This window comes from Colobus angolensis, unplaced genomic scaffold, assembly GCF_000951035.1.
Source record: "Colobus angolensis palliatus isolate OR3802 unplaced genomic scaffold, Cang.pa_1.0 Scaffold327, whole genome shotgun sequence".
In the NCBI taxonomy this organism is placed as follows: Eukaryota; Metazoa; Chordata; class Mammalia; order Primates; family Cercopithecidae; genus Colobus; species Colobus angolensis.
The window spans coordinates 3,434,020-3,457,218 of NW_012116566.1; positions in this window are offsets into that span (position 1 = coordinate 3,434,020).

Genomic DNA, 23,199 nt, shown 5'->3' on the forward strand with positions numbered 1-23,199 from the left:
TCTCCCCAGCCACAAGAAAATGTGAGTCAATTAAACCTCTTTTGTTTATAAATTACTCAGTCTCAGGTAGTTCTTTATAGCAGGGTGAAAAATGGACTAATACAGAAAATTGGTACCTGCAGAGTGGGCCACTGCTATAAGATAACCTAAAAATGTGGAAGTGACTTTGGAACTGGGTAATGGGCAGAGGTTGAAATTGTTTGGAGGACTCAGCAAAAGACAGGAAGATGTGGGAAAGTTTAGAACTTCCTAGAGACTTGTTGAACAATTTTGACCAAAATGCTAATAGCGATATGGACAATGAACTCCAGGCTGAGGTAGTCTCAGATGGAGATAAGGAACTTCTTGGGGACTGGAGCAAAGGTCACTCTTGTCATACTTCAGCAAAGAAACTGAAGGCATTGTGCCCCTGCCTAGAAATCTGTGGAACTTTGTACTTGAGAGTTATGATTTAGGGTATCTGGCAGAAGAGTTTTCTAAGCAGCAAAGCATTCAATAGATGACCTGGCTCTTTCTAAAAGTGTACAGCCATATTCATTCACAAAGAGATCATTTGACATTGGAACTTATGTTTAAAAGGAAAGCATAATAAAAAAGTTTGGAAAATTTGCAACCTGACCATGCAGTAGTAAAGAAAATCCCATTTTCTGGGGAGAAATTCAAGCTACCAGCTGCAGAAATTTGCATAAGTAATGAGGAGACTTATGTTGATAGCCAAGATAATAGGGAAAGTGTCTCCAGGGCATTTCGGGGTCTTCATGACAACCCCTCCAATCACAGGCCTGGAGACCTAGAAGGGAAAAATGGTTTTGTGGGCCCACCCCAGGGCCCTGCTGCTCTGTGCAGCCTTGGGATATGGTGTCCTGTGTCCTAGCTGCTCCAGTTCAAACCATCACTAAAATCAGCCAAGGTACAGCTTGGGCCATTGCTTCAGAGGGTGCAAGTCCCAGGCACTCATGGCTTCCATGTGATGTTGGACCTGTGGGTGCAGAGAAGACAAGAGTTGGGCTTTGGGAGTCTCAGCCTGTATTTCAGAGGATGTATGGAAATGCCTGGATTTCTAGGCAGAAGTCTGTTGCAGGGCTGGAGCCCTCATAGAGAACCTGAACTAGGGCAATGCAAAGGGGGAATGAGGGGTTGGAGCCCCCACACAGAGTCCCCACTAGGGCACTGCCTAGTGGAACTGCAAGAGGAGGGCCACCATTCTCCAAATCCTGGAATGGTAGACCCACTGACACCTTGCGCCTTGCACCTGGAAAAGCTGCAAGCACTCGATGCCAGGCCCCAAAAGCAGCTGCAGGAGCTGTACCCTGCAGAGCCACGGCAGTGATGTTGCCCAGGGCCATTCAAACCCATCTCTTGCTTCAGGATGCCATGGTTGTGAAACATGGAGTCAAAAGAGATTACTTTAGAACTTTAAGATTAAATGACTACCCTGTCGGGTTTTGGACTTGCATGAAGCCTGTGGCCCCTTTGTTTTGGCCAGTTTCTCCCACTTGGAATGAAGCTATTTACTTAATGCCTATACCTCCATTTAATCTTGGAAGTAAGTAATTTGCTTTTTATTTCACAGGTTTATAGGCGGAAGGGATTTGCCTTGTCTCAGATGAGACTTTGGACTTGAACTTTTGAGTTAATGCTAGAATGAGTTGAGACTTTGGGAGACTGTTGGGAAGGCATGATTGGTTTTGAAATGTGAAAGGAACATTAGATTTGGGAGGGATCAGGGTCAGAATTATAGTGTTTGGCTCTGTGTCCCCACCCAAACCTCATCACAAATTGTAATCCCCACGTGTCAAGGGAGGGACCTGATGGGAGATGATTGGATCATGGGGCCAGTTTCCCCCATGCTGTTCTCATGTTAGTGAGTGAGTTCTCCGGAGAGCTGATGGTTTAGAAGTGTGACACTTCCTCCCACCGCTCACCAGCACGTAAGATGTGCCTTGCTTACCCTTTGCTTTCTGCCATGATTATAAGCATCCTAAGGCCTCCGCAGCCATGTGGAATTGTGAGTCATTAAACCTTCTTAGTTTATACATTACCCAGTCTTAGATAGTTCTTTATAGCACTGTGAAAACAAACTGATACACAGGATGAACAAATCTAGGATGACTGTCACTTCACCCTAACAATTAGAAAATGCTGGTTAAAAAACAAAATTTGGTGCAATTCATCACCAGGATCTTCCTCTCTTTTCCTCATCCATATACATAAACTCTTCTCCCACAGAAAAAAACTCTGGTTCCCAAATATTTACACGGTTATTCATTTGTTTAGTTCTGCTGTACACATCAAGTCATTTTAGAATTAGAACGTTCATGACATGAACAACAAAAAAATCCCTAAATAAAGTCCAAATTTTCTGTTTGTTTCTTTTTATCTTTAATTTGTATTCCATTGAAGGTATATATGACTGAAGACATAGGCCATTCAAAAGTTACTTGGATTAGTTCTGTGTTTATTTTTTAAGATGTTGTTATTTTAGTTCCTTTAAGAGTTTTGTCACATTTAAAGAAATAATTTGTCATAGACTGTGTAAGTCAATGACATAAATTGTAATATCCAAGGTAACTATTAAAAGAATACTAAAATCATGTTTAAATAATGATATAATTATAGGGAAAAATGACAAAAATATGTTTGATTAGTACAAAGAAGGCAAGAAATTAGAAAAATGATTTTTTAAAAATAAAATAGACAGCAAATAGAAGAATAAAATGTATATATTGATAATTACATTAATGATAAATTGACTAAATAAGTCATAACAGTTAAAAATATAATGATGAAAAAGTTATAAGCACAATTCCCTAATCATTAAAAATGTGTAATGAAATTTATGCTTAATTACTGATTATTAGGATAGATCTAATGTTAGCTCCTATACCTACCATAATTTTAAAGTAATCCATGAGTTAATGGTAATTTGAGTATCTGCAACAAGTACAATATATCATAAAAATAAAGATAATTTCCATTGGTGAGAAAGTCTCAAGGACTTCTTTTTTTTTCGGTTATGTGATCTGCTCGAATCAACTACTTCTTATGATGATTATCTGCTTACAGTCATAAAGGAAAGACCCGCTAAATTTAAGTTAGTGATTGTGAAGACAAGATTTTAAGTATCTTCTATTCATTATATTGTAGATCAATGAAATTCTTATCATGTCTCCTCTGTACTCTAAATGAAGAATTTCTGTTTTAGAGAAATAGAAGAGTTTGATATGGTTTGTTCGCTGGATATGAGTGACTGTGTGTAGGTACACCAGCCATGCATAGTGGATATCAAGGGCAAGAAGAAAAGAGAGGGAACATCTGCAGGGTCTCATGCCAATAAGGGGGATTTTAGATTTTAACCCATAGATGACAGAAAATCATCAAAGATATTGGATGGGGTAATGTCATGATGGATGCTTTTGTTCTTAGAATGTGCATTGAAACTCAAGTAAGTGTTCACAGTAGCCCCAAGAATGCTCAGTAATAGGATTTAAGGCATTTTGGGCAGTTAAAAATTCAAGGCATTTACTGCATCCCTACCAGCCACGTCACTTTTACAAGAAATAGATACCGTTAATATTTCATTCTCTTTAGAATTCTTATAAATATAGTTCTACTGAAAAATATGACTTTTGGATCATCATTATTCATAAAATTGTTGATAAATCTTTCTGAAAAAAAAATCCTCAGTGAAAGGTGTTTATTACATTCCGCTTTCAGGTTAGAGTAATATTTTAATCAAAAAGAGTCAACAAAAAGTATTTTCAGAGAAGAATCTTTTCCCTGCCATCCGATACCCTCTTTGTTCCCAACTGGCAAATATCTTTATTTTATTTATTTATTTTTTTGAGATGGAGTCTCATTCTGTCACCCAGGCTGGAGTGCAATGGCACAGTCTCGGCTCACTGCAACCTCTGCCTCCAGGTTTCAAGCGATTTTCCTGCCTTAGTCTCCTGAGTAGCTGGAATTACAGATGTGCACCACCACGCCCAGCTAATTTTTGAGAATGAGAAGAAGTTTCACCATGTTGGCCAGGCTGGTCTCAAACTCCTGACCTCAAGTGATCATTCGGCCTCCCAAAGTGCTGGGACTACAGGTGTGAGCCACCACACCCAGCCTGAGTGGCAAATGTCTTTAATGTATCCTCTGTTTTCACAGATGAGTGTAAATTCTACCTTAATTCAGCTGATTATTAAAAGTTTGTTTCTTCCCCAACAAATACATGGAATATCATTACAGATGCCTGTAAGGGAATAATATCGAGTCTTCTGTCATTCTGTATCTTGTAAAAGTTTCATTGAGACAAACCAATATTAATAGGACATGCGAAATTTAAAAAGATGTGAGCGTCATTAGATCTGAAATCATGGAAACAATGCAGAAAAACAGTGTGTGTGTGTTTGCCATCTCCATATGTTCTGACATCTAATGTTGACTGTATTACCCAGTTTGATCCAAAGTTTTTACACTTGCTGATGTAACTAATCATATTTTCCAATGTTATTCAACATTACTTAGAGTTTATGTTTATGAGCACGCTAAAAACTTGTAGTGAACCTTTGTCTTTTATGGTAATTAGCAGAGTCTGGCTATGGTGTGAATTCCTCAAACCCCTGCCCTACATTGTAACAGAGTAAGGAGAAAAAGAGAAAAGGTAACACTTCACAGTCTCTTGTTGATATCCTACGGAAGGTATACCTTAAAGCAAACATCCAAATACTATCATCCAAATTTAAACTGATTATATAGTTATAAACAAAATAAATTATAAACAATTTAAAAAATAAAGATACTTGTTTATGTCTCCCAAGAACAAACTCAAATAAAAAGTCCTCGAATTAATGCCAAATTGACTTTAATTTCATTATCACATTACTGGTTTATAGTACAATATACCATATCTTTCATATGTCGAAGCTTCAAACGAATCTAAGGTCAAATCAAATATCATGTTTAATCAAAACAAGAGCAAAAGGAAGTAAAAATGTCTTTACAAAATGTTAAGATTCTCATATTCTATGATCATAATTATCAGCCTCTTCACCTTAAAAACTATCAGGGTAGTTCAATTCGAATATCTCTACCAGTATTTTCTACCAAGCTGCCCTTAAGTACTGTAATTAGAAACCCATTAATAACATTAGATTTTTCTTTGCCCAGTAGAGGGCAGTGCTACATATGGAAACCAGCTTGTTACTTGGTTCTTTGAGAGTTTGTGAATGAATGACCCCATCAACTCCTGCACCTAGTATAACTCGATTTTGCTTCTTCAAATAGAGAAGCAAATTCGACGGAACTAAGTGGCAATAGAGATATGGAGAAGTGAAATGTCCGCACAGCAAAGCAATAACTACAGAGCTGTGGCCGCATTGATAACACTAATAGTGTTTAATATGAGTTACGCAAGTGTTTTCAAGTGATGAGTCAAATAGCAATGTACATGAGAGTCAGAGATTAGATAATTCTTCAGAATTAATATTCAAAAGTATTATTAGAAGAACATATAAATTATCTTTAGTTGTCTTCTTGCTTACTAGAATTAAGGTAGGTAACGTCCCTAAAGAGTAATGCCCTGAAAAATAACCGAATTTAGGATGATGTAAATTCCATCCCTTGAAGCTTTTTCTCCAGTTGAATCTTCATAGTGATTGATTCATTCTTTTGGATTAAAAATCCCATATTCATGAGCCAGTTTTAGTTCACTGCGCTATATCTTATGATAATATCAATATCCTAGCACCAAAAATTGAAGCAATCTATTTTCAGAGGCACTGAAACAATAGCAAAAATATTTTTTTTCCCAACATCCGGGCACTTTACTTTAAAAAACCAGGCACTGTAATATGTGTAATATGTAATTTTTTGAGGAAGACAACATTTACTCTTTTCTACTGTAGGTAGCTTCATTTGTTTCTATTCTGTAAACTTATCAGAGCAGCTCCTAAAAATTACTATGGTAATTTGACAGCTACATCACCTTGACCCATATTAGATAGAAAGTTTACCTTCAAATATTTCCCCAATATTTCTTAATTTTAATTATTCCTTTAAGCCCATTTGATTTTTTATTTGTAAGCATAAATTTAATTAATTATTTGAAAAATACTTCATTTGGATGTGTAGTCTTTAGATCCCCTTTTTCCAATTTATAAGTTTAGGAAGAAGTTATATCTTCTTTATTTTGTGAGGTGCTTAGAAATAAATACTTGATGATGACGATTAAAGATAATAGGATTTCTTCTCTAGTCCATTATCTAAATATTCACTAAGAGGAATGTCTAAAATAATTAAATAAGTATGAACATGGAGTTAAACGTTTCCAGTTATTTCATGTTGCAGCACCTAAGTCAACACTGCCATATGCTGACTCTCCTATTAAAGCTCTCTTCAGAGAAGAGAAGAAATTGGTAATCCGCTAGAAAATTACCATTCAAAAGAGTTACTTGTTAAAAAGATACCACCTCCACTATACATTATTTTATATGTCATTCTTTGACTTGAAAAATATGTACCCAAATTTTTCTATGAAAGCAAATGTCTTGATATAAGTTATTAAATGAAAGAAGGAAAGCCAATCTGGATGAGAGAAAACTGTTTTATAACACACAGTGAAATGCTCTTAGTTTAGTTTTTAGTTTAATTTGTAGCACCATTGTAATTTTAGATTCCGCTACTTACTTACCTGGGTTAACTTGGTGATCATAGTTAGTTGGAGGTGATGTTATGTTTCTTCAAAGGCTAAGGCAAGTATTACAGGGAAATGTATGTGACACACCTGTCATAAGGACCAGGATGTGTTTGTTGACTAGTAAACACTTGCGACTCTTCTTAGCTCTGCAAATCACTTTTTATTTGATGTTGGGCAAATAATTAACTTCTTTGAATCTCTTCTTCACCGCTCAAATTGGAATTATAATACCCACTTGTTTTACCAAAGAGCGATGTTAATTTGAGATGAGATAATAATAAACGTGAAAGTGTGAAAACACTTTGCAAGTGGCTGAGTGCCGTATAAATATTAGGATATATAATTAATTGGGAATATACACTGAAATTAAAACTGGCCTAAGAAAAACTCTATTGCATACTTCATCATCTGGGGACATTGTTTAGAAAGATCATATTGAATGAAAAGGTTACAGTAAGTTGTAGAGAGCAGATCATTGCTTATAACATGACTGTAATTTTTATTTACTTTGTGAAAAATCATGTTTACATTTTTCAGAGTTTTGCCTGAATATCGATGGATTGATTTAGTTGGTCAGAACTAATAGTGTCGACTTGTAAAGTACAAGACTCCCAAGATACATCACATTTTTCTTTTGAGATCAATTTTATTTTTAAATAGGTTAGTTTCATATATTCACACAGAAGGAAAACTTTACTGACAATTTGTTGATGAGAAACCCTGGCCAATATGACCGAGATTTCTATTTAGGATCACTGTATGTATTGTATCTCCTACCTGGGAGTTCTGTAAGGGACAGAGGTCACGGATGGCATAACTGTTGTCTCCGAAGGAAGCAATGCATCTTGCATCCCTCTGAAGAGTCATCCCACGATGAGTATTATTGAGAGCCAAGTCCTCCCTGACTCAAGAAGAGAAAAAGAAAAAGTGCTCCTCAGAGAAAGTGTTCCTCAGAAGCACTTTCTAGAAAGAAAAGAGTTCCTTTCAGTGCCTCTTCCCCAAGACAACCACATCTCCTTCTGTGTCCTCAGAATGCCCATTCAGAACTGCCTTCCACAGCTGATAAGGAAAAACTACTTCTGTGCTTAAGCATTATTAGTAGCTCTAGGGGTATTAGCCATACCTAATTCATCTGTCCATCATTTTATTTACCTACTTGTTTAAGCTAGAATTCCCAACCTCCTAAACACACACACACTGAGCACACTAACTATATACAGATAGATAGATAGATAGATAGATAGATAATGATATATGATAAATAGATGATTGATTGAGATGATAGATAGACAGACAGATAGATAGATTGATAGATAGATAGATAAAAGTATTTGAAATATGTGGAATTGCAAGGCCAAAGGCTCTACCACTGGTAACTAATTACTCTAATGGTCTATATTTGTAAGAACTTGGATAACTAAGAATAAAATAACATTACAAGTATATTTACTAATGGTCCATATTAGGATATTCCCTCTCAATATGTTTTTTTCCAATGCAACTAACAGGATATAGGAGAGAAAGTATCTATTTTGATGAGAAAATGCCTCAACAAGGGTATTTTTAGAGATCGGTATAAATTGTCTTCTCAACAGACAGATAGGTGGATGTCAGATCCCACAGTAACCTCAGCTACATAATAAATTACTCAGAGCATCATATTTTTAATAGACACATAACTTATTGGTTTTTTCTTTTATATATATAAATACCTTTTTATTTTCAGTTCTCAAAACACACCATGTTATTAAATACTTCCTGCCACAGTTTCTCTTCAAATCCTGCTGCTCAACCTAAAATGGAACCCCCTACAGCTAGGTCAGACTCCTTCAGATGGGCTGGCTAGAACTGAGACCCTTCCCTTAGAAGGACCTATCAATTAACATGTATCATATGCCTACTTTATCAGTTGTTGTCTTTCCCACTAGACTGAAAGCCACATAAAAGGCAGGGCTGGTGCCTATTTTCTCATCATTCTGTCTAGAATCCCTTTTACAGTGGCAAGCTCAGAATAGGTGATCTGTAAATTTTGCTGGGTAAATAAAATTGAGAGCTGTACACATTTTAAGCATCATGGAAAGTATTCGCTTGTGTAAGAGTTTCAGGTGATTGTGTCTCATTTAAAAAAAAAAAACAGAAGGTATTATGGACTGTTTTATGGCTAAAACGGTAGAAAGAGGTAGATAAACTGCAACATAATGAAGTGTTTGAAAACATACACTAGATTGTATGTGTAACAGCGTCAAATGCCATGGAGAGGTAGAAGAGAATGGTGATTTAGGGAGAAAAAAAATGATGTTGCAAACAGAGGTAACGTCTGTGGAGAACTTTCAAAAGAAGCAGAAGGTAGCTAGAAAGCAGATCCTTGGAGAGTGGAAAATAATTTGGTAGCATTAAATGCCCATTCACCCTGCAGGAGGTGGAAGCAGAGGGTGACTCTAAAAGGGGGATGATGAAACAATGCTTATAGAAGAGCCTCACTGCTGTAGATCATGGGCATTTTCTCATCCAGCTAAGTGTACATGCTTACTTCATTTGTTAATGAATGTAACTGGTTGGGAATGATATCGTGCTAATAAGCGTGATAACTGGATAAGAACAAAAGAGTCATCAAATGCAATCCATGGAAAGTTAGAGAATCTGGCTCCTACTTCTCACAATAAGAAACTCAGAACCGCAAGCTGAGTGTTTTATTCCAGGTGCCCAGGTGCATTAGGCAAGGGGTTGGGACTGGAACAAAGGTCACTTTTAGTGTCACCAGATTTTACACCAACCATTACAAAGACTGATTCGCATTTGGAATATCTTTTTTCAGCATTTTTTAAAGGACCCTAGTTCTAAAAATCTGGTTTCTACTAATTAAATCATAATTAGTTAAGACCACATAATTCTATTTAACTTTGATGATATGCCTTTATTCTTCAGAATAAGAAAGAATGTCTCTGTGGTTATACTTACATTTTTTATTTGGTAGGTATCCAAGTACAGCTCTTTGCAAGTTATATATAAGCTAAAAATAATGCCGGGGTATTTGTTTCAGAACAGAAGGAATTCTAGACTAATGTGATAAATGGCATTTCCCCAACTGCACCCATACTATTCCATTTTGGTTATACAGTCAGCTCCAAGACTAGATAGAGTCTTAAATGTCTATCTTGATGTACTTTAAGTTTGTGACATTCAAAATTTCAGGGAAGGGAATATAGTTGCCACCGTGTGCTTTAAATGTAGGTAAAATGGTAAATTCAAATCCAAGTTATTCATTTCATTTATTTGAGCAATATTTGAATGGCTAAACCCAGATACAAAATATGGAAATAGAGCTATGAGGGAAATAAAAATATATAAAGACACCATCCTAATGTCTAAGTCTTCTTACAGTCCAGTGAGGAAGAATATTGTGGTGTACAGATTTTCCTTATTTTAAATGCATGTATACACTCCTGAAACCCACATTGACATTGTTGCTATGACAAATAAGAGTAGAAAATCATTATTACTTGGACAGCTAAGAATAAAATAACATTACAAGTATGTTTACTAATGGTCTGAATTAAATTCTTTCCTTTCAATATGCTTCTTTCCAATGCAACCATGTCTTCAACTAGAACCAGAGGAATAATTTCTAAATGGTGGAGCCTGAGTCTAAAGACAATCAAGTAAGACAAATAAAAATATTTCAAAATTCTTCTCTGTAAATATTGTTTTTAAAAATTATTTTTTTCAAACATTCATTTTCCACAACTTCAAATAAATCTTCCCAGGCAGCCCAGGACTATTTAATCATCTGCAAAGAAAAAAAAAAAAAAAGCTACAGCCAAGAACTGTTTACTTATTTTCATCAATTCCATAGGACAATGGGAACTTTAGAAATAGTGGGAAGTGGTATTGAGTAATCACTGGCAATGATGAAGCGCTGTACGGTCCTTCGGTGACTGTGACAGGGACTTTGTCCAAAAGTGAGCGCCTTTTACTTTCGGTTAGAGATAGGTTGGCAAGAACTCAACTCTGAACCAGCAGCCTCATGCATTCTCATTAATTTTAATTGAATGAATTGAATGTCCAGTCTAGACACAATTTTCAAACCCAATTAATAAGATACTTAAGGTGTTGGCAAAAGTCTCCACAAGGCTTTTAGCTATAATGTTAAGAATTTTAAAGATGGGCCCAATGCCGGGAAATTATAAATGAGCCAATGCAGTAATTTTAGTTGAAAAAGAAATAACAGATGATATTCTATGCTCTAGGAAGCTCAACTTATTTCTGTACTTATGCACAAAATAAAACAAAATCAGAAATAAAATGTCAGTTTTAAAACACCTGGATGAGATCAGGGTACTGGGAAACAAAAAACACTGCTTAAGTAAGAAAAGTTATGTCAGATTCATTGTTTTGCTCACCATGAATGGAGCCAGAATTAATGTCTTGTGGTGGGAAGACCTTTTACATGTTCAAACATGATCTAACTGTTTGAAAATAGTCCTACCTTTTGGCAAAATTTTTCTTTCTTTGGCAAAATTTTAATATTTTCTGATCTAAATGGACCCATTACTTTTGTTTAATCACCACTCTCTACTAAATTTCACTAAAGGATTGACTTTGTGCAGGGTAGCATGCATTATTAAAACTTGTATCACAATACAGGCCAATATCACATGCTTTGCTATCTAAAGCAAATGTATTCACATGGAGTTACTTGTTCAGTTTGATCTTGACAACATGCTTGTGGGTAGAGTAGTGTTGGTTTTGCCAGCTTCATTTGAAAAAGAGAAGGTTGTCCTGGTTCTGGTGGAGGGGTGAAATGAAGCTAGCTGGCTGCAGCTGAGTTCAGGGAGCTTCAGCGTTAAGTTCCAGTAATCAGTTGTTAGGGAGCGAGTTCTCTGTTCAGAGCAGGCAATGGAGTTGAAACCAGAGCGCAGCCTGTGTGGGACCAGGGGACACATATCCTGTGACAAAGCCAACGAGCAAGAGGGAGCTGTGGGTGGGACAGCCATCGTGGAGACTGGCAGCAGTTCCGGGTTTCAGGTGTAGAACAGGTCACAGTGAACGTAATGAGGCGATGTGTGACAAAGGCTGCCACAAGTGTAAAAGAATGAAAAGAAACCTTTATGTTGTCCTGGCTACAAGCTTTAGGGATAGAGTTAATGATTGATGATACCCTCAGAACGCCGAGAAACAGGAGCCAAGAAAAATAGAAATGTTCATTCTTAACTTACTGAGTTACATATACAAATATATTACTATAATGATATATGTTATTCCATTATTATAATATATGAAAATAATATAGTATTCATAATAATAATCTATTATTATAACATATTAAAATAATCTAATATCTATAATAATATTTAATATATTATACATATTCTAGAGAAAGCGAGAGCCTGCCCTGTATATAGTAATATGCTAGGTTCTGGTCACTTAAAAACAAAAACCTATGTTTCTCATGCATATGGCTGAGATTGAATTTAATTATTATGCAATTGAAAATCCATGCAGGGCAGCCTATCAAGATCTCAATTCTCCCACTGGAGCTAGTCTAACCGGGACAGGGAACCAGTGAGAGCAGACAGAGGTGTCTGCGGGACTCAGCGGGAGGTGGGGGACTCAGCGGGAGGTGGGGGACTCAGCGGGAGGCAGACAGCCGCTCCATGGAAGGGATCAGCATGGTCTGGGATCCTTTCTAATTTTCCACCTCTCATCTCAGCTCATCTCAGCTCCTTTTATTTAATCCCCTCTTTCATCAGGCTTGCTGCTGCTTTTTTTTTTTTTTTTTTTTTTCCCTGCCATATGGAAGATAAAAACAAACGCTCACTCCCTTGCCAAACTTACAAATGTAGACGGACCAAATGCGTGAGGAAAATCCTCTGTTCAGCTGAGCTTGGGTGAGTCACCTCCACACAGGGCTGGGTTCAGTGCATAAAACAACTGCCTGTGGCCTCTGCTATACTGGAAAAGTAAAGAATTTAATACAAACTGAAACTGTCAAGTTTTTTGTGTAATGATGTTTTTATATAGCTCTCACATGCGGTACAATTTGCTCAGATGTCTGATAAGCCTGGATTGTCAAATCACAAACAAGAATGAAAGTGTCAGATGTTGCTTGAAAACTTGGGCCACTTGGGTAGGCTTTGTCACGTGCCACACTGGTGGAGAGATAGTTAAGAAATTGCAGGATCAACCTGGAGTCATTTCTTTTTTATTTTTAAAAATAAAACTTTTGTTTTTTTCTAAAATAAAAGCAACTAATCTCTGGAGCTTGTAAAAATACCAGTCTGGGTGACCAGAGGGCTGTAATTCTTTGACTCCAATAACCCACTTGAGGCACCAGTGTGATTCCAGCCTTCCCTTGTGCCTGGCTTTTTCAGTCCCGAGCTTTGTGGGGGTTGTGGAAGGATCGACCCTGGTATCAACTCTCATCTTCTTCCCCTCTCTGTTTTCTGCACTGCCCTTTGTTAGGGACAAATCGGCACACTCTTCTTCTGCCACACTGTTAGGTTGCGCTTTCACTATGGCTCACTCCCATCCCCTTTTTAGTCATTGTGAAATTATACCTATTTTATACCTTCACTGTCTTTTTTTTTTTTTCTTGCCCAGGCTGGAGAGCAATGGCGCAATCTCGGCTCACAGCAACCTCCGCCTGCTGAGTTCTAGCAATTCTCCTGCCTCAGTCTCCTGAGAAGCTAGGATTACAGGTGCCCGCTTCTGTGCTTGGCTAATTTTTGTATTTTTAGTAGGGACGGAGTTTCACCATGTTACTAGGTTGGGTTGGTCTCAAACTCCTGATCTCAGGTGATCTGCCGTCCTCGGCTTCCCAAAGTGCTGGGATGACAGACGTGAGTCACGGCCCCCAACCCGCTGTCATTTTTAACAGCATTTCAGGTGGTCTTCAGGGGTCACAAAGACCAGCCACGTGTTTGGTGATTCGCAGAAGGACTCGCAGATCTGATGTCCTTTGTACTCACAGCTACAAGGTTTTTGATGATGTTATTTTTCCTTTTGTGTGTTTGTCCCTCTGTATTGTGCTCCACGTTTTGTTTTCTTTTTTCCCGGCTTACTTACTATAACTATCTGTTTTGTTATTTAGTTAGATTTGTACTGGTAGCTGGTCACCTAGATACCCTCTGCCCAGGTTTTCACCATAAATCACAATGTTTGTACCAACAACCCCGGCATAGCAAAACAAACTTATCAACTGGGGTGGAGACACTATTGTGACAGCTGAGCTCCCAGATGTCAATCAAAGGCCGGCCCTGCAAGAAAGACCTTTTGAAGATAGTGCCACGATGTTAACCCCTTTCTTCACCACTGATAAGAGGATGAACCTGTGCAAAGACACATCTGCATTAACAAAACTAAAAGCCTTTTATCTAGGCAGCCGCTCAAACGGCAGATTTTCACTACAGTGAAGTCAAGCTAAACTTCCTGACACAGTTAATAAATACTATCGGAAGAAGTCAGAGAAGTGAGGAATTTTTGTGATCTGCATCAGCAGGGTTAAATCTTGGGTTTTTACTTGAATTTCAAAGCGTAGGTGGAGGGTAAAATAATTTAAGGAAGTATAAAGCAGCATAAACTGGCATGTGATATTCTGCATGAATGTTCATTGTCAGGAAAAAATTCAGTCACCCTAGAGAAATGGAATCACACGAGGAAACACATGGAGGTAATAATTTATCATTTACAATAGGGGACAATCTGAACAGTAAATTTTGTCATTCTGCTGTAAGCAAAGGGATATATAAAGACTTTTCTTTCCAGTAGAGATATAATGGAACTAATATTGTAGAGAAATATAAGTGGATTGGATCCTATGATAGTTCTCTTTGGGTCAGAATGGAGCCTTGTGTTATATACATGCAACCACCTGAGCTAAGGCTATAAACATTTAAAAGGCAAGATTTTTTTTTTAACTGAAAGACTACAAAGGTACGCATTACAACAAGAAGTTATAACTATGATATTGAGGGGAGGAGAGGGGAGGAAGAAGTTACAAGTTAAATAAGGGAATTTTAAAAGATGGCAGTCATAGAAAAGTCTAGATTTTGGCTCTGAATTTCCTAGCTGCAAAATGAAAGAGAGCTACAGATGGTTACCTATGTAGTGCTCATTGTCATTTAAGATAAAACATTATCCTGGAAGAGCAAAACTTCCCTGTACATTATCTCTAATATAACCTTATGACAGTGGGTCTCAAGTAGGATGTGCTGAGGGGAAGGATGTGCTTCCTTGCATATAATTCAGTATGTTCTTGCTTGATGCTGTTTCCTGCAGAAGCCTGTCATGAGAGTCAGTGGAAAAGCTGCCAAAATACAGCTGCAATTCTGCAAGCTTTCAGGACCATATGGTCCCAGGATGTAATTCTCGGGTGACCTGACTTAATTAATGGATGGAATCTCAAGGGATTGAGAGTCAGCTTGGTCTTTCATATTAATCCATAATTATAACTGCTCTCAAATCATCCTATGATAATGCTGGACAGAAAGAGCTCTAGGGTGCGCTCTTTGGTGAAGACTAGACTGTAAGTTAAGCAAATCTGTTCTTTGATAGTTCACTCTATTTTATTTGCCGTATCATTTTAAGTGACTTTTACATGTTAATATTTTTAAAAATTATCCAAGATAGCACAATTACTTCCTTTGGAAAGTGAGAGCCATACTTTTTCTACCAGGGTTACCCATCATTCCTCAACCTTGTCTTGTCCTTTCCTGAGTTCCTCCCTCCTTTTGTTAGGGGATGCAACCTGTGAACCTCAGTCTGCTAGTTCAGGAGTGAGCTCCTGACAAGAAAGTGCCATAAACTATGATATGTGACCTATTTCACAAAGTTACACTGTGACAATTTTATATATACTCAGTCTTGTGAATCAGAGGCCAAGAAGACGAGTAGTTGGGGAGTGAGGACTTGAGCAAGTAGTTCATGGAGCTTTGAGAATGAGACAGCAGTGGGTGCAGGGGAGTGGAGAATGTAAAGATCTAGACATAACTGCTAAGGAGAGAGGGACCAAGAGAAGCAGATGCACAGAGAAAGGGAGACATCATGAGTAAAAGAGATGAAGATAAAAATTGCTGTTTTAGTTTGCTGGGGCTGCTATAACAAAATATCATAAACTGGGTGGCTTAAAAAACGAGAGAATTTAATTTGTCATGGTTCTGGAGGCTGGCAAGTCCAACATCAGGGTGCTGGCATGGTTGGCTTCTCATGAGGGCCCTCATCTGTGTTGTGGATTGCAGACTTCTGGCTGTGCCTTCACATGGTAGAAGGGAAGAGGGATCTCCCTGGGGTTCCTTTCATAAGGGCACTAATCATATTCGTGATGGTTCCACCCTCATGATCTAGTCACCTCACAAAGGCCCCACCACCTCCTCATGGCATTCCTTTTGGGGCTAGAATTTAAACATATGAATTTTGAGGAGACACAAACATTCTGACCATAGCAAGTAATAGTCTGTGAGCAGCCTGAAGTCTCACCTTTCCAAGCATTTCTTTGTTCAACTTTCCCAGAGTCAGAGAGATGTGTCTACATTGTTTTACATCAGAAAAATATGGACAAAAAAATAAATGAAAGAAAATGAAGCAAGCATGCAAAGATGTACAGACAAAAGCAAAATTGATAGACACCATCAGTGCATTAATGGTGAAAGAAAGCAGTCGTAAGTCCCAAACTCCCAGTTCCCAGGCCCAGCAACTATGTACTTTCTTTTTTATGTCTATGACTTAGACTGCTATGGGATCGTTGCAGTGAGGAGCTGTCATCCGGTAGAAGAAAAAAAATCCTCATTAATTAGCATCTGCTTGTTTTACAACAATAACAACAAATGTATAATTGTGAATTATATTTACTTGTGAAAATATATTATGTAAATAATCCTAGCTGTTACTTATCTGTTGCCTTCTATATCAAGTACCGTATTTTAGTTAAACCTCACAAATCACACTTTTTGGAAAGAGGAAATTGAGACACAGTTGTGTTTATTACTGCAATCAAAAGATTTATCTAACAGACCCTCCTGAGTAGATCAAAGAGATGGTATATAGTTTATCATAAAATACCTAAAAGAATAAAGTAGAAAACTACTGTAGTTTAATCCCAAAGATATGTTAAATTACTTTAAATTAAACCTGAATAAAATGTGATAAATAAAAGAATTGACTGAGCTTGATTTTATATTATGAAATTTAATTGTAGAGTATGAAATCAAAACATATTTTATGTATGACTTGCTTATATATAATAAAACAAGTTTTTCAAAATTCATAGTGTAAATATTTTATTTTTTCCCAACTACAGAATATTTAGCTGGCTAAGTCTTCGATTGAAAGATGTATGTATATTAATGTACTTGGAAATACATAAAATGAATTCTAACAACAAATAAATCTACTTAGGCATATTTACATATAGTAAACATATTAACTTTAATCATACAAAAATACGTGATTACCAATTATGCATTAGCCTTTTGTGCAATGTAATATTTTAGCTTATAAGAGTTTATTTTACTTGTTTGAATGCATTGCAAAATTAACAAAAATACCCTAAAAACAGAAAGAGGACATTTTGTGAATATGTGAGGATGAGGGCATTTGTAAATCAGTTTGTGAAGCCCCAGCAGGGCATATAGTTTTGAAATCCAAAATCTTTCCATTCAATTGGGCATTATCATGTAGATAGCAAAAATGGAAAAACCTAAGGTATTTTAATAATAATTAAATAAGTAAAAAAATTAAATTAAATATAATAATAATAAGAGATATATTGACATTTACTGATAGAAATAGAAATGTTAGAAGAGGAGACCAGAGGAAGAAATGACACTTTTTTAAAATGAGAAGCTGAAAATCCACGGGCTGGAGGAGGCCAAGGAAGAAATTGGTCAGTGGTCAGTGTCACACAAGTATTCCAGATAGTAAGTATTGATAGAATTAGAATATCATCATTTAGTAGCCCATAATAAATACAAAACTTATATCACATATCTATTATATAATACATATTCTTAAAATGCGATCATTTACAAACAACAGTCATGTATTAACTTACAGTTCTTTGGATAGGTAATTCTGTGAGTATAAGAGCTAAACTTGTCAATACGCTGGTCTCCCCTAGAAAACATACATTTAGAATCAATCAGGTCAGATGGTCTGAAAAGACTTCACACATATCTGTCAGTTGGTACTGACTCTCAGCTCAACCTTTCTCTCTACATATTATATTAGAGAAGGCTCGTGGTTTCAGGGCAGCAACAGGGCAAGAATAGAAGGTCTCTTGAGTCCTGTGCTTAAACTCTCCAAATTCACATGCCCTGGATTATGCTGATGAAAGCAGATCACATCACCAGCCCAGAGTCAAGAGGGCAAGAAGTGAATTCCATTTTTAATGGGAGGAGTGGAAAAGTCTATTGCAAAGAGAGCAGAGAAAATAGAGAAGAGAATAATTTATGGCCACTTTTTGAAGTCTAGCAAATAGTTCTAGGCAATGATAATTGGGTTTGCCAATATCTCAAAAAACGAGATGAATAAACATTATGAGACTCATAGTGGAAATATAAAATATCATCTATTATAACACACACACACACACAAACACACACACACACACACACGAAATCTAAATGTAATCAAGCATCCAGATCTAACAAACTAATCTGGGAATAGGAAATTAAGGGACAGAAGATCGGGCTACACAATGTTACAGATAAATCCATATTTGGGTAAACTTTTTAGTGCAAGCAACTTTATTTCTTCCAACCAATAAACTTGAAAAAAAAACATTTAAAAGGCACAGATTGGAAAAGGAAAAACAAAACTGTCTTATTTGCAAATAAAATGACTCCCTACATAGAAAATTCAAGAAACTCTAGCTAAAAAGTATTATAAATAATGGTTTCTGGATAGAATATCAACAGAAAAATTGTTATTTCTCTACAAAACAAGGAGCAGAAAATTTAACTAATAATGTCCTTTTACCATGGCAACAAAAATACAGTGTTCTTAGGAACAAATCAAATGGAAATTGGCCAAGAACCCAATATAATAATTTTAAAAAGACAAAAAAGTAAAGGTCTTTATGATCAGAGGTTAGATTGAGATTTTTAAAATAAGACTCAAAATTTGTTAGCCATTCTAATCTGTGGATAAAAAGTGAGTTCAACTTATCTCTGAACCTAAACTTGAATACATACTTCTAAAATGAGCATAAATGTACAAAAACCCATGAATGGTCTAGATACTCTTAACAAAACTAAGACAGGTGAATTTGTCTGCCAAGCAATACCATATCCTATAAATCTGTAGTGCAGGAATAAACAAATAACATAAAGTGATATGGTATGACTGTGTCCCCACCTAAATCTCATAATCCCCAAGTGTCACAGGGAGACCCCTTGGGAGGTAATTTAATCATTGGGGTTGGTTTTTCCCTTGCAGTTCTAATGATAATGAATGACTTTCACAAGATCTTATGGTTTTAAAATGGGCAGTTCCCCTGCACACGCTGTCCTACCTGCTGCCATGTAAGACATGCCTTTGCTCCTCCTTCACCTTCTGCCATGATTGTGAGGCCTCCCCACCCATGTGAAACTGTGAGTCCATTAAACCTGTTTTTTTCTTTATAAATTAAGCAGTTGCAGATATTTCTCCCCAGCAGTATGAAAATGGACTAATACAGTGTATTGGTATCAGTAGAGTGGGGCACTGCTAATAAGATTCAAAAATGTGGAAGTGACTTTGGAACTGAGTAACTGGCAGAGGTTGGAAGAATTTGAAGGGCCCAGAAAATGACAGGACAATGTGGGGAAATTTGGAGCTTTCTAGAGATTTGTTGAGTAGTTTTGACCAAGAAGTCCAGGTGGAGGTGGTCTCAGTTGGAGATGAGGAACTTATTGGGAATTAGACCAAAGATGATTCTTGCTATGCTTTAGCAAAGAGACTAGCAGCATTTTGTCTCTGCCCTAGAGATCTGTGGAACTTTGAACTCGAGAGAGATGATTTAGGGTACCTGGTGAAAGAAATTTCTAAGCAGCAAAGCATTCAAGATGTGACTTGCGTGCTGGTAAAAGTATTCAGTTTTATTCATTCACGAATATATGGTTTGGAATTGGAACTTATGTTTAAAAGCGAAACAGAGCAAAAAAGTTCAGAAAATTTGCAGCCTGACAATGCGATAAAAAAGAAAAAGACCGTTTTCTGAGGAGAAATTCAAGCCAGTTGCAGAAACGTGTATGATAACTTAGAGCCAAATGTTAATCACCAAGACAATGAGGAAACTGTCTTCAGGGCATGACAGAGGTCTTCACAGCAGTCCCTCCCATTACATACCCAGAAGCCTAGGAGGGAAAAATGGTTTTGGGGGCTGGGCCCAGAGCCTTGCTGCTTTGTGCAGTCTCAGGACTTCATGCTCTGCATCCCAGCAATGGCTAAAAGGAGCCAACATACAACTCAGGCTGTGGCTTCAGAGGGTGCATTCCTAAGCCTTGGTAGCTTGCACATGGTGTTGAACCTGCAGGTGCACAGAAGTCAAGAATTGAGGTTTGGGAACCTCCACCTAAATTTCATAGGATGTATGGAAATGCCTGGATGTCCAGGCAGAAGTATACTACAGGGCAGAGTCCTCATGGAGAACCTCTGCTAGGGCAGTGCAGAAGGGAAATGTGGGGTTGGAACTCTCACACAGTCCCCACTGGGGTGCTGCCTAGTGGAGCTATAAGAAGAAGGCCACCATCCTCCAGACCCCAGAATGGTAGATCCACCAACAGCTTCCATTCTGTGCCTGGAAAAGCCACAGACACTCAACACCAGCCTGTGAAAGCAGCCAGGAGGGAGTCTATACCTTGCAAAGCCACAGAAGCAGAGCTACCCAAGACCATGGAAACCCACATCCTGCATCAGAGTGACCTAGATATGAGACATGGAGCCAATGGAGATCATTTTGGAACACTAAGATTTGACTTCCTCCCTGGATTTTGGACTTGCATGGGACCTGTAGCCTCTTCATTTTGGCCAATTTCTCCCATTTGAAATGGGTGTATTTACCCAATGCCTGTATCCTCATTGTATTTAGGATGTAACTAACTTGCTTTTAATTTTACATGTTCATAGGGGAAGGGATTTGCCTTGTCTCAGATGAGACTTTGGACGTAGACTTTCGAGTTAATGCTGAAATGAGTTAAAACTTCAGGGACTGTTGGGAAGGCATGATTTTGAAATGCGAAGACATGAGATTTGGGGTGGAGAGTGGTGAAATGATATGGTTTAGCTGTGTCCCCACCAAAATCTCATCTTGAATTGTTGCTCCCATAATCCCCACATGTCACGGGAGGGAGCAGTGGGAGGTAATTGAATCATCAGGGCAGGTTTTTCCCGTGCTGTTCTCGTGATAGTGAATAAGTCTCATGAGATCTGATGGTTTTATAATGGACAGTTTCACTGCACATGCTCTCTTGCCTGCCACCTCCTTTGCTCCTCCTTTGCCTTCTGCAAAATGATTTGATGGGCTTCATGACTGTGAAGCCTTGCCACTTATGTGGAACTGTGAGTCCATTAAACCTCTTTTTCTTTATAAATTACCCAGTCTCAGGTATTTCTTCATAGCAGTATGAAAATGGACTAATACATAGAGTAAAAAAATAAAGTGGGAAATACGGGAACAGGAAACTTGATAAAAGAAAGATCCAGCATTGCAAATAAAATAGTATACAATATACAGTGCCAGAACATTTCACCCTCTATGTAGCAAAAGTCAACAAGGATTTCTTCCTCATCTCATACATAACAATGAAGTTAAGTTGGATTAGCCTTAAATATTCTAAGCCGAAAATGGAGACTTTATAAAAGAGAATGTAGAAGAGTATTGTATGTTCATGTGTTCAGCTGAGATTACTTAAATAATACTGAAAAGTAATAATCATAAATTAAAATGATAATGTGTTTTGACTACATTAGTAAAAAACAAAAAAATCTGTTTTCAACTTGGAACACCATGGGGAAAAAGTAAAAAGAAGACATACTCTGGGAGATGATATTTTCAACAAGATAACTGCTTAAAATTAGTATCCAGAATAAATAAAAATATTGCAAATCACTGTGGAAAACAAACAAATAATAGAAAAACATGGGCAAAAGACAGAAACATACTGTTGCTAGAAGCAAAACAAACATTTATTCCTAGCAAATAATATTAAAAATTTCCTCAAACTCATTAGCAATTTAGAAAATAAAGGTTAACCATCAGTGAGATAGCATGTTATAATGACCAAATTGGCAAAAAAAAAAAGAGGAATTGTTATTACAGTACAGGTTAAAGTGTAAAGAAAGGACTACATATATTATGACCCAGAGATTTATAACTATATACTTGTTTTTAAAAAGGAAGGGAGGGAGAGAGAGAGAGACAGGAGATGGGGGAGGGAGAGAGGAGGGAAGACAGAAAGAAAAAGGAAGGAAGGAAGGAAGGAAGGAAGGAAGGAAGGAAGGAAGGAAGGAAGGAAGGAAGGAAGGATCACTTCTGTACTGCATGACATATAAAAGAATGTTCAGGCTGGGTGCGGTAGCTCACGCCTGTAATCCCAGCACTTTAGGAGGCTGAGGTGGGTGGATCACCTGAGGTGAGGAATTCAAAACCAACTTGGCCAGCATATTGAAACCCTGTCTCTACCAAAAATACAAAAATTAGCCAGGCATGGCAGTGGGTGCCTGTGATCCCAGCAACTCTGGAGGCTGTGGCAGGAGAATCACATGAACCTGGGAGGTGGAGGTTGCAGTAAGCTGAGATTGCGCCATTGCACTCCAACCTGGCCGACAGAGTGAGACTCCATCTCAAAAAAAAAAATGAAAAAAAAGAATGTTCAATGCAGCATTTTTGTCACATTAACAATCTGGATAAAGCCCAAGTTCCATCAACAAGGAAGACGTAAATAGATTTAAGTATTTTCACTATATGAACATGAACATAAAATAAAACAGTAAAAATCAATGTCATTACAGATATTAATATGGATGAATCATAAAAATCTATGTAGAAAATTTACAAAAGTTAACAAAACTTTCAAAAATCTCATATATGATGACAATATATATGTGAAGAATGAAACAAAATACACTTAAAATACAACAAATGCTCACACATACACATAAACTTTTGGAAGCAATAATTGAGTTCCACAAGGTTGCAGGAAATAAGAGCAATATGCAAAAATCAAGTATATTTATATACACTACCAATAAACATTTTTTAAATGAAGAAAGTAATTCCATTTATGACAGTGATAATGGTATGTCCATGTAAGACCGTGTTGGTTTCTTACAGAACTAAGCATAGCATCCCGCAAACAAGCCCCTTAGTATTCACTCAAAAGTGTTAAAGACATGACTTCACAAAACCCTGTACATAGATATTTATAGCAGCTTTATGCATAATTGCCAAAAATTAGAAGCAACCAAAATGTCCTTCAGTAAGTGAATGGGTAAGTAAGCTGTGGTGCGTTCAGACAATGGAATATTATTTAGCACTA